We start from the raw sequence: 14,045 nt of genomic DNA, 5'->3' as shown, positions 1-14,045 counted from the left end.
ACAGCAGAGGGAAGTGGGAGCCTTAGGGCATCACTGAAAGGCGCAGCTACCTGATAGGAGATAGCTGGGTGTGGCGGTAAGCCCATCTGGATTTCGTGGACAATAGACGCTATCTGCTCTCCGTTCAGGACCATTGCAAAATCCCACGGGAAGGCGCCTGACAGAAAAATTTGGGTTTCCCATTCAGAAAAGTGTAACTGTATCTGTTTTGTAAACTGTTTGTTTCATGATTGGTGTTTTGGGGTGAGGGACTTGCCCCCTCGCCTCCCCTTTGCCCCCTTTGAAGTTTGGGAATAAAAGTTTTTGCACTGCGTTGCAAGGGCGCGATTCTCTCCTGACCGAGCTATGACCACCATCTGCAATAAAATCCTTTTGCTTGAAGAATGCTTGCTTTCTGCGCCTCATTAAGTTGCTGAACTAAAATCACTTATTGTTACCTGGCAAGTTGCGGTAACGTTCTCACTCCAATATGTAGGCTTGCCAGTGCCTGGTCAGGTTGAAGGATCCTCTGCCCCCAGGTCCCATTGCCTGCGGCCACTCCAAGAACTGGCAAGATTTTTTTTAAAAACCCCTATGATGGCAGGGTTAAAAAAACTCCCAGCATCACCGTGTTCGCCATTACATCACTTTGTGAGAACTCAAAAGGGATAGAGGGTAGCTCTAGAAATCACGGGAAGCTATGATTTTAACATAGGCCGTTTCCGCACGGCCATGGAGGCGCCTCCACGCCGGCAAGAATTCTGCTGGCGTGGAGGCGGAGGCCGTTTGCATGGAAGCATGCGGGCGGCCTTCAGAGAGGCCAGCAGACAGCAGGCGGCTCCGCATGGAGCCGCCTCTTCCCCCTTCCCCTTACCACTCACCGTGTCCCCGTCGTTGGCCTGCTGGCCGTCGCAGCCCCGCCCACGCTGCCCTCCGACCTCCAGGGGTCGGAGGACAGCGTGGGCGGGGCTTCGACGGCCAGCAGGCCGACGACGGGGACATGGTGAGTGGAATGGGGAAGGGAAACAGCGTGTTCCCGGCGGTGCAGTTTGCACCGCGCCGCCGGGAACACGCTGTCGGGGGAAAAACAACCCTTTAAAGGGTTTTTTTTCAGGGCGGCCTGACGCCGCCCTGGGGGAGGGGGAGCACCGCCTGTGCGAATGGCTCCCTGGGAACGGCGTTTTTACCGTTCCCAGGGCGCCATAAATAGGCCGTGCGGAAACGGCCATAGAGTATCTGATGACTCCTAGAGCTACCCTGTGTTACGTCCAGGTTTTTGCTGAACATGACATAATGAACATGACATAATGGTGCATGAAACATCACAGCCCTCTCCCTCATGTTCCCATTGCCAAACATACCACTATTTCCCAGGCACAGCCTGGCAACTCCACAATATGAAAATAATAATCTACAAGGTCTGCCATTATCTCACCTCTTCCCCTTTCTGTTTCTCTTGCTGAATCATGCTGACAGACTCAGGCTTTGCTTGGAGACAAACAATAATTCTGAAGAACGAAAAGTTGTTTGGGAAAAAAGCATTGCTTCCAATGGGTACACATACCTTTTCTTTACACACACTTTACACACACCTGCTTCAACATCATTTCTGGTCAAACAGGTTTCACTTTTATATATTTTAATTGATACTATATATTCCCTTTTTCAAACCACCTATAGTCCACATCATTTCTTTTATTAGGAACAACTAAAACGCCATGAAACTTTGCAAATTTTGAGTTCAGCAGAACATTGGATGTTTCAAAACTAAAAATAAAAAGTGCTGTGAGGGAAAAAGCAAATGTAACAGATATTAGATATGTTTTACATTTTTATAGTATCCAGCCTAGTGAAGAGTTGTAATGAACTCAAGAGCTTGCACACTATTTTATGACATTTTGGTACTACATGGATCATGTTCTTATCTTTGGATTTTGCTTTTGGACAAACAGGGTGGCAAACAAAATTGTTGAAGACTTTCATGGCTGGAATCAACAGGTTCTTTTGTTTTTTGGGGGGCTGTGTGGCCATGGTCTGGTAGTTTTTGCTTCTCCGCATCTATCGCTGGCATCTTCAGAGGCATCTCACAGTGAGATGAGCCAAAGAGATACACATCTCATTGTGATGTGCCTCTGAAAATGCCAGCTATAGATGCGGAGGAAACATTAGGAGCAAAAACTACCAAACCATGGCCTTACAGCCTGGAAAACCCACAACAGTCAACAGAATATTTCTGCCTTGAAAAATCTATTGTTTATCTTTAGCTTTAATGGTCTGAGGCTAGAGATATCTCATGGGACTTTCCATACAGGCAATAATTTTGTACTGTAAATGCTTGGGAGTTTTTTTCCATTTGAAGTGTGCATTTTGTCCATCTTCTGTCACTAACATAGTCACTAGCAGCTAGGTTCTCTAGTGTGAAGTCAGAATAAGAGTCACTATGGACTCTTTATCTGTAGTACTTTTCATCTTCACTGCATCTCTTTCCTGGGTTTGCATTTTTCCGTGGTAAGTGTACATACATTCAGTCAAAGCAATCCCTGGATCAACCCTCATCTCCTTATCTTTCTGCCACTGTATGAGATCACCTGCCTTTTTGTGTTCTTTTTGAATGAATCACGGGTGGAAATATTAAGTTATACAGTCATTCTTTGTCATTTAGAAAAGGAAGCATTTTAAACGCAGTTGCAAAATTGCTCTGGGGAGGGTTGAGAAACGAGGTCATAGGTAGTAGCTAACTGACACCAGCCCCAGACAGACTTCGTCGCAAATGTGCAGAACCTGAATATGGAGGTCAGAAATAAATACGAGGGAGAAGTTCCTGACAGTGTCTTGGTTTCCTTGGGAGGAGAAGCCTGGAGGCTTGTGGCGTTTTTGTGATTGTTGCTTTATTTACAAATATACAGATGGAGTTCAGCAGCAGACAAAGAACACTTAAGAGGCAGCAGATTCATTACCCCACTTCAGAACTGCAATAGACAGGAGCTGATTATTCACTGGTGCTATGTCCCACAGCGAGGATAAGTTTCCTCCGGGCCAGAGATTTCTGTACAGAGACACTCCCACGTACGGGTCTGAAGATCCTGGAAGCCCTGCACCTCCCTTCATTTCAGAGTTTCACTTCTTCCAGTATTCCTCCTTCCACCTCCACCTCTTGCAGGGATTAAGAAAAAGAAGAAGAGTTGGATTTATATCCCTCCTTTCTCTCCTGCAAGGAGACTCAAAGGGGCTTACAAACTCCTTTCCCTTTCCCCCTCACAACAAACACCCTGTGAGGTAGGTGGGGCTGAGAGAGCTCCGAGAAGCTGTGACTAGCCCAAGGTCACCCAGCTAGCATGTGTTGGAGTGCCCAGGCTCACCTGAATTTCCCAGATAAGCCTCCACAGCTCAGGCGGCAGAGCTGGGAATCAAACCTGGTTCCTCCAGATTAGAGTACACCTGCTTTTTTAACTGCTATGCTACTGCTGCTCCTAACAGCCGGCATTTCCCCAAAAACAATAGTAGTGAGCCTGCACAATACCAATATAAGGAATATTGATATAAAATTTAAAGGGCTCAAAGAAAATCTTGCATTGGACTAGGAGTGACCTGGAAGTTGGGGCACGCAAGCCGCATAGCGGGCAGTGGAGCAGCTCCTCGCATGTAAATAAGGAAACGCAAGGAGACCACATTGCAAAGGCATTGTGGGGTGAGGAGCATTGCAGGAGGTGCTCCATGCATACTCGGCCAGAGAGTGAAATGCTGCAACCCCAAAGTTGCCACACATTAACAGCTAGTGTTGGCAACCTCCAGATCAGTCCTGAAGGTCTCCTGAAATTATCACTGATCTCTAGATGGTTGAGAACAGTTTTCATGAATAGCTGCCTTGGAAAGTGAACTCTATAGAGTCCACTTGGAAGGTGGACTCTATACTCTTAAAAAAAATCCCCCTCCCCAAATCCCCTTCCTCCCCAGGCTCCACTCCCAAATCTTCACAAACTTTCTAACACAAAGTTGGCAATCCCACTTTACAGCAATGGCTCTGTGTTCCTCTATCCATCTCCTTCTTCATCCAAAGCTAAGCTTCTTTTCACACAACCACATGTTTAGGTGGGAAGCTAATCTCTTTTGAACCCCGCTGAGGCCCTCTACCTAAGCCATTTTTCTGGCTGAAACTGAAAGCCCATGGATGAAATATCTACAGTTGTTAAGTTGCATTACTATTACCTTCATCATGCGAATCAGGTTTATCTACAGTAAGCAGAATCAAAACCACAACAATAGAAGTTGTAGTACTTTTTCTTAGTGTTTCTATGACCATTTACATACTTGCGGTCGCATTGAGCGTACATTCCCTTTGGGCTTGATGGTCTATAATACACAATTCCCTCTTTCCAGCAATCACCCCACCTTCAGATCAGAGGATCCTCGTGGTTTCTAAAAGCTGTTTGAAAGTCTGAAAGACTTTCCCTCTTCCTTCTACTGGAAAGCAAAGGAGATCAGCATGTGTTTAGCTTTCTTTGGGTTTTCTCATTTCTCCCCACCTTCCCCCACCTACAGCACAGCAGTTCCTCCCATTCTTTGAGCCACCATATCAGAAGGGCTTTCTCTCTCTTTCCCTCTCTGTTGTAATGCTGAAGGTTTATTGCTGGAACTTTAGATCCAGTGAACTTGACAACAATGTGACCTGATCTCGGCAACCTTTAACACCCAAAGAGCCATTTGGACCCGTTTTCCATGGAAAAGAAAACACTTGGAGCCGCAAATACTTTTTGACATTTAAAATGAAGATAACACTGTATATATTGTTTTTTTTACCTTTACGTTTTGTATAAGCACATCCTCTTCTTTACTGTCTGTCTGCCCCTTCTCCCTCACTTCACTCCTCCCACCTGCGCTGGTACCTCTTTCAAGGGCCACGGTCCCAAAGGGGGGAGGAGGCACTCAGTTTGCTCTCCAACAGGGAGGGAGGGAGTGAAGGGAACTCTTCTCTTGCCCCAGGCCCCGTCCCACATTACAGTGCTCTCTACAGTTTTAACCTCCACTCGTTGCTGATCCGCCCTCCGCCTCCCCTTCCAACATCTTGTTCCCCACAAATGTTCCCAAGCAGGCGAGATAGACAGTGGCGGTGACGCCAATGATGGCAAGTTGCACTTGGGACGCGGCAAGCACACCTCCTTCCCCGCCCCTCCTTCCTTCCTCCCTCCGGTATCCTTTCCCCTCCTTCCCAGGCGGAGCCGCAGTACAAGGATGAAAGAGCCGCATGCAGCTCTGGAGCCGCAGGTTGCAGACCCCTGCCTTAGACCAAAGGCAGGAGGGGCAACCTTCCCAACTTGAGATTTCAATGAGGAAGCAGGCAGAGTGGTGGTGGGGTGCCAAACTGGCAGCTTGGTTCAGCTAGGGGCACTTTACAGAAGGAGAATCCCTAGGAAGACAAAAAAAAAAACTGTGAGGAAACTCCATGCAACGCAAACAGTTGCAGGGTAAGTAATGAATGCATAAATGGCCTGTATGAAAAAAATATGATTTTTTTTCATATGAAAAAAAATATGACCTCTCTGTGGTGATTGCTAGGTAGCATATTGTTGTGTGAGTGTCACAGGGAGGATCTCTAAACAAGTCTGCTTGGAGGTCAGGCACAGTGGATTCAGATGTGCTACTTATTCCCAGGAAAGTGTCTTGAAGACTGTGAACACAAGCACCTTTGGGATTTTATTTATGACATAACATTGGACTGGAGATGCAGCTTTCCTGTTCTCATGCTTTTTTGAACACCCTTACAAAGGTTTGGATTTTTAAAAGTTCTCTGCTGGCTTGACGTGACCTCGAAGTGCCAAGGCCACGCATTAAATTTTAGACAGCCACCCAACTACAGCAAAGTTAACCATGCCATTCTCCACAATACCTGGCAGTTTTGTGAACTTATTAAGCCCATAAGACCCCCACTCCTTACTCTAAGGACCAGACTAAGGGATCATCCAATCTAGCATCCATTTTCTACAGCTGCACCCCAAATGTTCCCGGAAAAGCCTTAAGCAGATGGCAATAATCCTCTCCTGCAACCAATATTCACTGATATACTGCCTCAGACCACAGAGGTGCTCTTTTGTCATGATATGGTTGCCAACCTCCAGGCAGAGGCTGTAGAATCTTCCAGAATTACAGCTGATCTCCAAACTGCAGAGATCACTCCCCCTGGAGAAAATGGCTGCTTTGGAGGGTGCCCTGTACAGAATCACACTGCTGCTGAGCTCTCTGTGCTACTCAAACTCTACCCTCCCAGACTTTGCCCCCTAATCTCCAAGAATTTCTGCAGCTGATAAACCATTATGTTTCCACCTTGTTGATGGACCTCAAAAAGAGGCCATTTCAGCTAGTGCCCATTAATGTAATTTTGGACTGCTAATTCCAAAACTGAATTACTCTTTGTGGGAGAGCAAACCTTCAGCTTTGAACAAGTGTACTGGGTGACCCAAAATTCTTGTATTATTTGACAGGGATAAAATATTTCTTTCCATTAATTTTTACCCCACACTGTGAATAATTTTGTGAATTGTTTTGCTGGAGTGTGTCCTTTCTCATTTGGACCATATTTTAAAGGAAGTCATGAGGATAGGGGATGGGGAAGGGCTTCACAAATGGAATAGGCCTAGGCCAGGGCCTCTCTTCATCTAAATCCAGCACTGGTAGCAACCTTACAGCAGGGCTTCTGATTGGCTACTGGCAATTTGGTTGGCTACACAGATTAAAACAACATTGTTTCAGTGGCAGAAGCCACCACAGTGTTGGTTTTAGTCTCTCTCACTCAGCTCTCCCATTGTATTTTTTAGAAATTACTCCTTTTGTCCTCTGCATTTGGGCTATGTGTGTTTGTGTGGTTCCATTTCCATGGTGGCCATTTTGTAGTTGTGCCCATCACCCTGTGTCAAAATTCCAAAAATGCCCACAGTCTCAAAAAAGTTGGGAACCTCTGCTATAATAAATACATGTGGCTAGTTTATCCATGGCCCCTTCCACACACGCAAAATAATGCATTTTCAAACCACTTTCACAACTGTTTGCAAGTGGATTTTGCCATTCCACACAGCTTCAAAGAGCACTGAAAGCAGTTTGAAAGTGCATTATTCTGCATGTGCAGAATGAGCCCATGTTTCCTGCTGGATCTGATGGTATTTTGTTTTGTTTAACGTAGCTTTGAATCCTGTTGTAGGAATGAAAAGTTCTAGACTCCAGTCGGAGGTGCTATAATTGAGTTACAGGTCTTAAGTAAAGCAAATATAATGCAGCCATAACCCTTAGAAACAAAATCGTTAAGTGCTGCGGGCAGTGCCCAGCTTGTAAAGTTGGAAACAAGTTGTTCCCTATAAATCTATAGCAGTTTCATAATTCTCAGTATTGCTTTATGGCTTTTTCCCAAAACTAAAGAACACAAAGTTTTTCTCTGTGTTCTTTTTTAAAAAAAAACTATTTCATAAAACTGCATATCAGAGACAAAACCCTGCTAGCAGTTCATGCCCCAGGCAGAAAGTTGCATGTCTATCCATTCCTATTTAGGACACAGGTCACCCAGGCAGAGCTGCTGCAGAAGCCCTGTGGAACTGCGCTCTTGCATAAGTCCCATTTATTTCAGTGAGGCTTCTGCAGGACAACATCTTGGTGGATTATGCCCTTAATGCCCTGACTTGGATGGCCCAGGTCAGCCCAATCTTCTCAGATTTTGGCTGCTAAGCAGGGTTAGCCCTGGTTAGCGTTTGGAAGGGAGACCACTGTCCTCTACGCAGAGGCAGGTAACGACAAATCACCGCTGACCATTTCTTCCCATGAAAACCCCATGGGAGACCACCAAAAGTTGCCTGTGACATGGCAGCCATCTCTACCTCAACCATATTAATAAATACATGGACTATTTTCTCAGTTAACCCCATGCTATCCATTAGCTACTGGTTATCTCATTTGCTTGATGCTATACTCTGTCTCAGATAAAGATGTAAGTATGGTTGGTTGAGGTTCAGTGGAGAAAATTGTATGCTTCCACATTAGAATATAGTCCCAAACGGATGTGAGAATGATCATTCATTTTTGCATGCTGCCTTTGTCAAAACCATTTTTGTGCATTATTGAACATAGTACTTTGATACAGGAGCATTTAAAGTTAATTGAGTGAAATGTGTTTTTACTTTCAGACAGATGGGGTGAGTAGGGCTAGGTAGGAACTAGGACCCAGGTAGACCATTCTATAACAAAGAAGTTCCAGCATGTTGAGCTCTCTGGCAGAGGAATATACAATTTACTAACATCTGTTTGTGAGACAGAGTATAGAGTATCTCAACAAATTTTTGTTTCTATCCTAGCTAATTATGTCCTTGAGGTGGCTGACAAACCCAACTATCATATAGAATTTATAAAATATCAAAAAGTCTTTCCCACTCACAACAAAGAGAATATAACAGCATATTATACTGTTCTGCTTACCCCAAGCAATGAGAGGTTCTGGGGGCTAGCACTTATCTAGATATATTCCCACTGGAGGAGAAGAGCCAGCTTTCTCATAATGTGACTTTACTTTTAGATATATGACAGAGAGGAGAGATCCTTCAATTTCAATATGCCTCTCCCCCTTCAATGGTTACGGGTTCTTTCTTCCGCTTATTTATTTGTTTGTTTGTTTATAGTATTTACATGGTCACTTTTTCCCTGAGCATTTGAGGACTTAACATGGGGATCATAACAATATAAAAACAATTTTATGGCACAAAAATTCAGAACACCAGATATTAACAGATACGTTTAAAAGAATCTTAAAAAACCATATACTGGAGAACTGGGTTTGATTCCTCACTCCTTCACATGTGTGGCAGACTATAATCTGGTGTACCGGGTATGATTCTCCACACTGAAGCCTGCTGGGTGACCTTGGGCCAGTCACGGTTCTTCAGGACTCTCTCAGCCCCACTTACCTCACAAGGTGTCTATTGTGGGAGAGGAAGGGGGTTTGTAAGTTGCTTTGAGACTCCTTATGGTTGAGAAAAGCAGGGTATAAATCCAAACTCGTTCTCTTGTCTCTCACCACTGGCTATTACTTTTACCGCAGCTCAGACTGTCCCAAAGCTCTCCGGAAGGTTTTGGAACCTTCCAGGAAAGCTAGGGGGGTCAGAGCTAAGGTTTGCAACCACCAGGTGGGGCCTGGAGATCTTCTGAAATTAGGACTGATCTCCATACCACAGGGATCCTATGGAGAAAATGGTGGGTTTGGAGGGTTCACTTTCTGGCATTATGCCCTGCTAAGGTCCCTCCCATCTAAAACCCAACTCCCCAGAGTATCTGGCTAGGCCAGGGTATGTTCAAATTTCCACTCTGTTCATTGGGTGAACTTGGCTCAGTTATTCTTTTTGGACTTAGCCTACCTCCCAAAGGTTGTCATTAGCATAAAATGGGAAAGGGAGAATAATGTACACTGCTCTAAATTCCTTTGTCGAAGGGTGAGATAAAAATAGGAATGAGTGGGGTTGCTACCTCCAGATCTAGATATCCCTGGAATTTGAGTGTAGAGCTTGGTGAGGGCAGGGTCAGGGAGCACAGTAGGATTACCAACTCCAGGTTAAGTAACTCCTAAATATTTGGGGTTGGAGCCTGGAAAGGCGAGGTTTGGGGAGAGAACCAACTTCAGCAGGGTATAATATAGAGTCCACCCTCCAAAGCGGCCGTTATTTTTTTGAGGGAAACTGATCCTTGCCTTCTGCAAATAATAATTTGCTGGTGATCCTTGGCCTGAAAGATGTCTAACTGACCTCAACCAAGAGCGGGGTGTTTTTGGCCCGGGCTCCAACCTGGTGAAACGCTTTGTCTAGTGATACTCAGGCCCTGAGGGACTTGATGCAATTCCACAAGGCCTGTATGACAGAGCTGTTTCACCAGGTGCATGGTTGAGTCAGCAAGGGTTCTTTCAGTCTAAATAGCCTCTCTCCTCTTCCATCCTTTCTTCCCCTCCTTTCATTCATTCTCAGAAATCAATAGCATGTGGGGATGTGATATGGAACTGGAAAATACTGCTGTTGTTTAGCATTGAGATGCACATAGTCTGTTCTCTAGCCAACAGAAAAAGGTCTACTCGACATTTCTGCAGAGAAAGCCTGGCACTAAAGTAGGATCTTATTTTCGCTGCTCACTTACTGCTGCAAGAGACTGTCTCACATATCTGTAAAGCTTTTGGGGGCGGTGGGGGGGGACGGGACCTGTTTTCCTAATTTGTCTGACACATGCTGGAGGCTGTGAACTCGTTATTTGTGCAGGAATTTGCCCTGGCTTCAAAACAAATATAATCTTGCAGCAAAATCCTTCCTATGTTATTATATAGTCATTAAGAGCACAGGAGCTGCCCTGCTGAGTCAGACCTGGGTCCCATCTGGCCTAGCATTTTGCTTTCAAGCGCAGCCAACTAAATGCTTTGGAGAAACTCACAAGTCAGGCTATGCTACGGCCCCAGCATGTAATGTTCCAAGTTATATTTCCTCTGTATATTTAACTTTTGTATCGATATATTAAGGCTGGTAGAGATGGGGTAGATTATTTGTACAGTACAGTCTGTGCCCAGGAAATAATTATAATAACTTTCAGGCTGTCTTGGAATAAAAAAATCACCATAAGTTCTGTGGTGAACTGGATTTGTTCCATGAAGAGGATTTGCTGCTCCTCACGAGGCCTGCTGCGTGACCTTGAGCCAGTTACAAATAAATCAGAACTCAGCCCCACCTACCTCACAAATGTGTCTGCTGTGGGGAGAGGAAGCAAAAGAATGTGTAAGCCACTTGTGATTCCTTACACTTGAGAAAAGCGGGGTATAAATTCAAACTCTTCTTCTCTTAATATCTGCCATACCCATTTTATTCTTGATCTTTGTCAAGACAGACTATATATTCTGTTATATATCAGACATTTGATCCACTCTTGGTTTTTATGTTTTCCATGAGGAATGTTTTGCTCCTTCTTCCCTGAAGGCCAAGCGTTCAACCTGATTCTAGCACCACCCCTGTACCCACTGAGTTCAGAAGAGCATGCTGTGAATAGGATTGCTACCTTCCAGATGGGACCTGCAGATCTCTCAGAATTACAACTGATCTCCAGAGTGCAGAGATCAGTTCCGCTGGAGAAAATGGCAGCTTTGGAAGGTGGATTTTATGTAGGGTGACCATCCGTCCCGCTTCTCGCGGGACACTCATGCTTTTGCGTGAGGTGTCCCGCGTCCTGCCGGGCTTTAGGGAATGTCCCGGTTAGGGAATGTGCTCCTGCGGCCGCGCACACGCGGCTGCAGGAGCACACTGCCTTTTGCGCGGCGCTCCCCGGGCAGGAGACAGGGAAGCGCCCCAGAAGGCACTGCGGCTGCCGCAGTGCCTTCTGGGGCGCTTCCCTGTCTCCGGCCTGGGGAGTGCGGCTTGTGTGCGCGTGCACCGGCTTCTGGGGCTCGCGGTTTGCCGCCCTGTCACAGGGCGGCAAACCGCGAGCCCCAGAAGCCTGTGCGGTCCTGCAGCCGCGTGCGCCGGCTTCTGGGGCTCGCGATTTGCCGCCCTGTCACAGGGCGGCAAACCGCGAGCCCCAGAAGCCCGTGTGCTGATGCGGGTGCGCGCGCGCGCGCGCACACGACCACCTCCCCGTCCCGGGTGAGGAAGGTGACCATCTGGTCACCTTAATTTTATGGCATCATCCCTTGCCCTCAGGCTTCATCCCCAAATCTCCAGGAATTTTCCAACTGAAGCTGGCAACCTGGATGTAAGGAAGCCTTGAAACATCTTTTTTTCCCCATCAACCCCTTCCCACCCACTCTTTTTTAAAAGAATATCCAGCTTGGTAAACAATTCTGGAGAACTCAGAAGTATTCACACAGCAGGGTGTTATTTTTCACTGGTCTTCATTAAAAGAATTCTGCTTTTGGATTTTGCTCTAGAGACCAACACGGGTACCTGCGTCCTCTATACAGCCGCAATTGCTTCTGATAAGGATTTGGGGGTCAAAGGTTGTTGTCCAAAGGCTCCCTGCAGAAAGTGTACAAAAAAATGTGAGATTCTATATTTGGAGAGGAAAATGCCCAGACAGAGCACCCATCTGGTTTTATGGTGTAAATTAATCTCACACAAACAGGTTCCCAACTGGCTGCTTCAAAAACTAAAATATAAACAGTCGCCCTGCTGGGAAGCCGCGTCATGTCACTCCACTGCATGTTGCCCTGCCTTGCTGGATTATTATCGGGTGGCCAGTGCCAAGAAGATATATCACCTCCCTGGGGGCTGATTGATTAATTAATTAGTTAATGATTGAACTGTGCTTTGAAGATAGAGAGCTGCGGTCTTTAGCAGCAACCATCATTCAGAGAGCACAGCACCAGGCTTCACAAATCTCAAGGCAAATGAGGCTTCGGTGCCTGGGGTGGAAAAGTGAAATGGCACCTTTTGTGTTTACACTAATTAACAGAGGCTCAAGCTACCAGTCAGTTTTGAGTTAATGAAGAGCAGGATATTGCGGTTGTAGTCCATTTCAAAGGAGCATTTCTGGTCAATTTTCATGCCATGGGCCAGATTTCTCTGTTCCCAGCCAGCATTTACTTGTGGAGGTTTGCCAATTCCAAGCTGGGAAATTTCTGGAAATTTGGGGTGGAGGCTGGGGCGGGCGGGTTTTGGGGAGAGGAGGGACTTCAGCGCAGTATAAGGCCATGCACTCCACCCTCCAAAGCAGCTATTTTCTCCTGGGATGCTGACGGCTGTTATCTAAAGTTTAATTGTGATTTGAAGAGAATAAAATGGAGCAGAGGACACCCCCTGTCATGCTGCTCTGAGTTCCCTGGAAAAAGGGAAGGCTAAAAGTATACCAGGTCGCTGTTTTTCACAAAGGTGCTGCACGTAAGTGACCCATCTACAGGTGCAGGGTCAACAATTATACTGAACTGGCACCCTCTTTTTCAACAAGGTCCCAGTTTCTTGGAACATTCATGCAACCTTGGGTTTGAGTCATTCATGTACAACCCTGTTATATAGAATGTCACAACCCTGTATGTTGGTCATGGCTTTAAATGCATCTAAAGCAGTGATACCCAGCATGGTACCTGTGGCCTTCATTGCACTTGCCAGTGTCTTTCATGGAATCTATTTCTTTGTTCCCTAAATCAAAGAGCCAAACCCAGCTTTCTTCCACTTCACTGGGCCCAGTGGTGTACCTGCAATGAAGACATAGGGAGTTAAATATTACCGGGCGCCCCCTTGTGTGGAGGCGCAAGAATTACAGGTCCGTTGGTGTTTTTTTTTGTTTTTTTTGTGTTTTTTCCGGTTTTTGGCCTGCAGGGGACACAGTTTGTAGGCTAGCAGCACCACAATTTCAGGGATTTTTCGGGAGACTCTCCTGATGATATCACCTAGGTTTGGTGAGGTTTGGTTCAGGGGGTCCAAAGTTATGGACTCCCAAAGAGCGTGCCCCATCCCCCATTGTTTCTCCCCCTTTGAGAGTCCATAACTTTGGAACCCCTGAACCAAACTTCACCAAACCTGGGTGGCATCATCAGGAGGGTCTCCTGAAGATACTCTGAAATTTTGCTGCTGCTATGTTAATAATTGCACCCCTAACAGCAGACACCCTCCACATTTCCCCAGATTCTCCTTTTAAATCCACCCCTTGGCATGGATTTAAAGGGAGAATCTGAGGTCCCCAGTTAATAATACACCCCCAAACAGCATCACTTTCAATGTTGTTTTAACTGGGGACCCCAGATTCTCCCTTTAAGGTGGATTTAAAAGGAGAATCTGGGCTCCCTAGTTTAAACACCATTGAAAGAGATGCTGTTTGGGGGTGGATTCCAGCATCACAGTGGCCACTCGGGGGCGGGGGGGGGGGGGGGGCAAAGCTCAGATTTTGCACCTGGCTTCATTTTCCCTAGGTACACTTCTGACTGGGCTTGAAGGTGCCTCAGAAGGGCCTGTCTATCTGTGGGCCATACCCAGAGGTGGGATCCAGCAAGTTCTCACAGGTTCCCGAGAGTAGGTTACTAATTATTTGTGTGTGCCGAGAGGGGGTTACTAATTGGTGATTTTCCCACGTGATTTTTGCCT

Source organism: Sphaerodactylus townsendi, linkage group LG07 (assembly GCF_021028975.2).
Source record: "Sphaerodactylus townsendi isolate TG3544 linkage group LG07, MPM_Stown_v2.3, whole genome shotgun sequence".
NCBI lineage: Eukaryota > Metazoa > Chordata > Lepidosauria > Squamata > Sphaerodactylidae > Sphaerodactylus > Sphaerodactylus townsendi.
Note: the sequence above shows the minus strand (reverse complement) of the source record.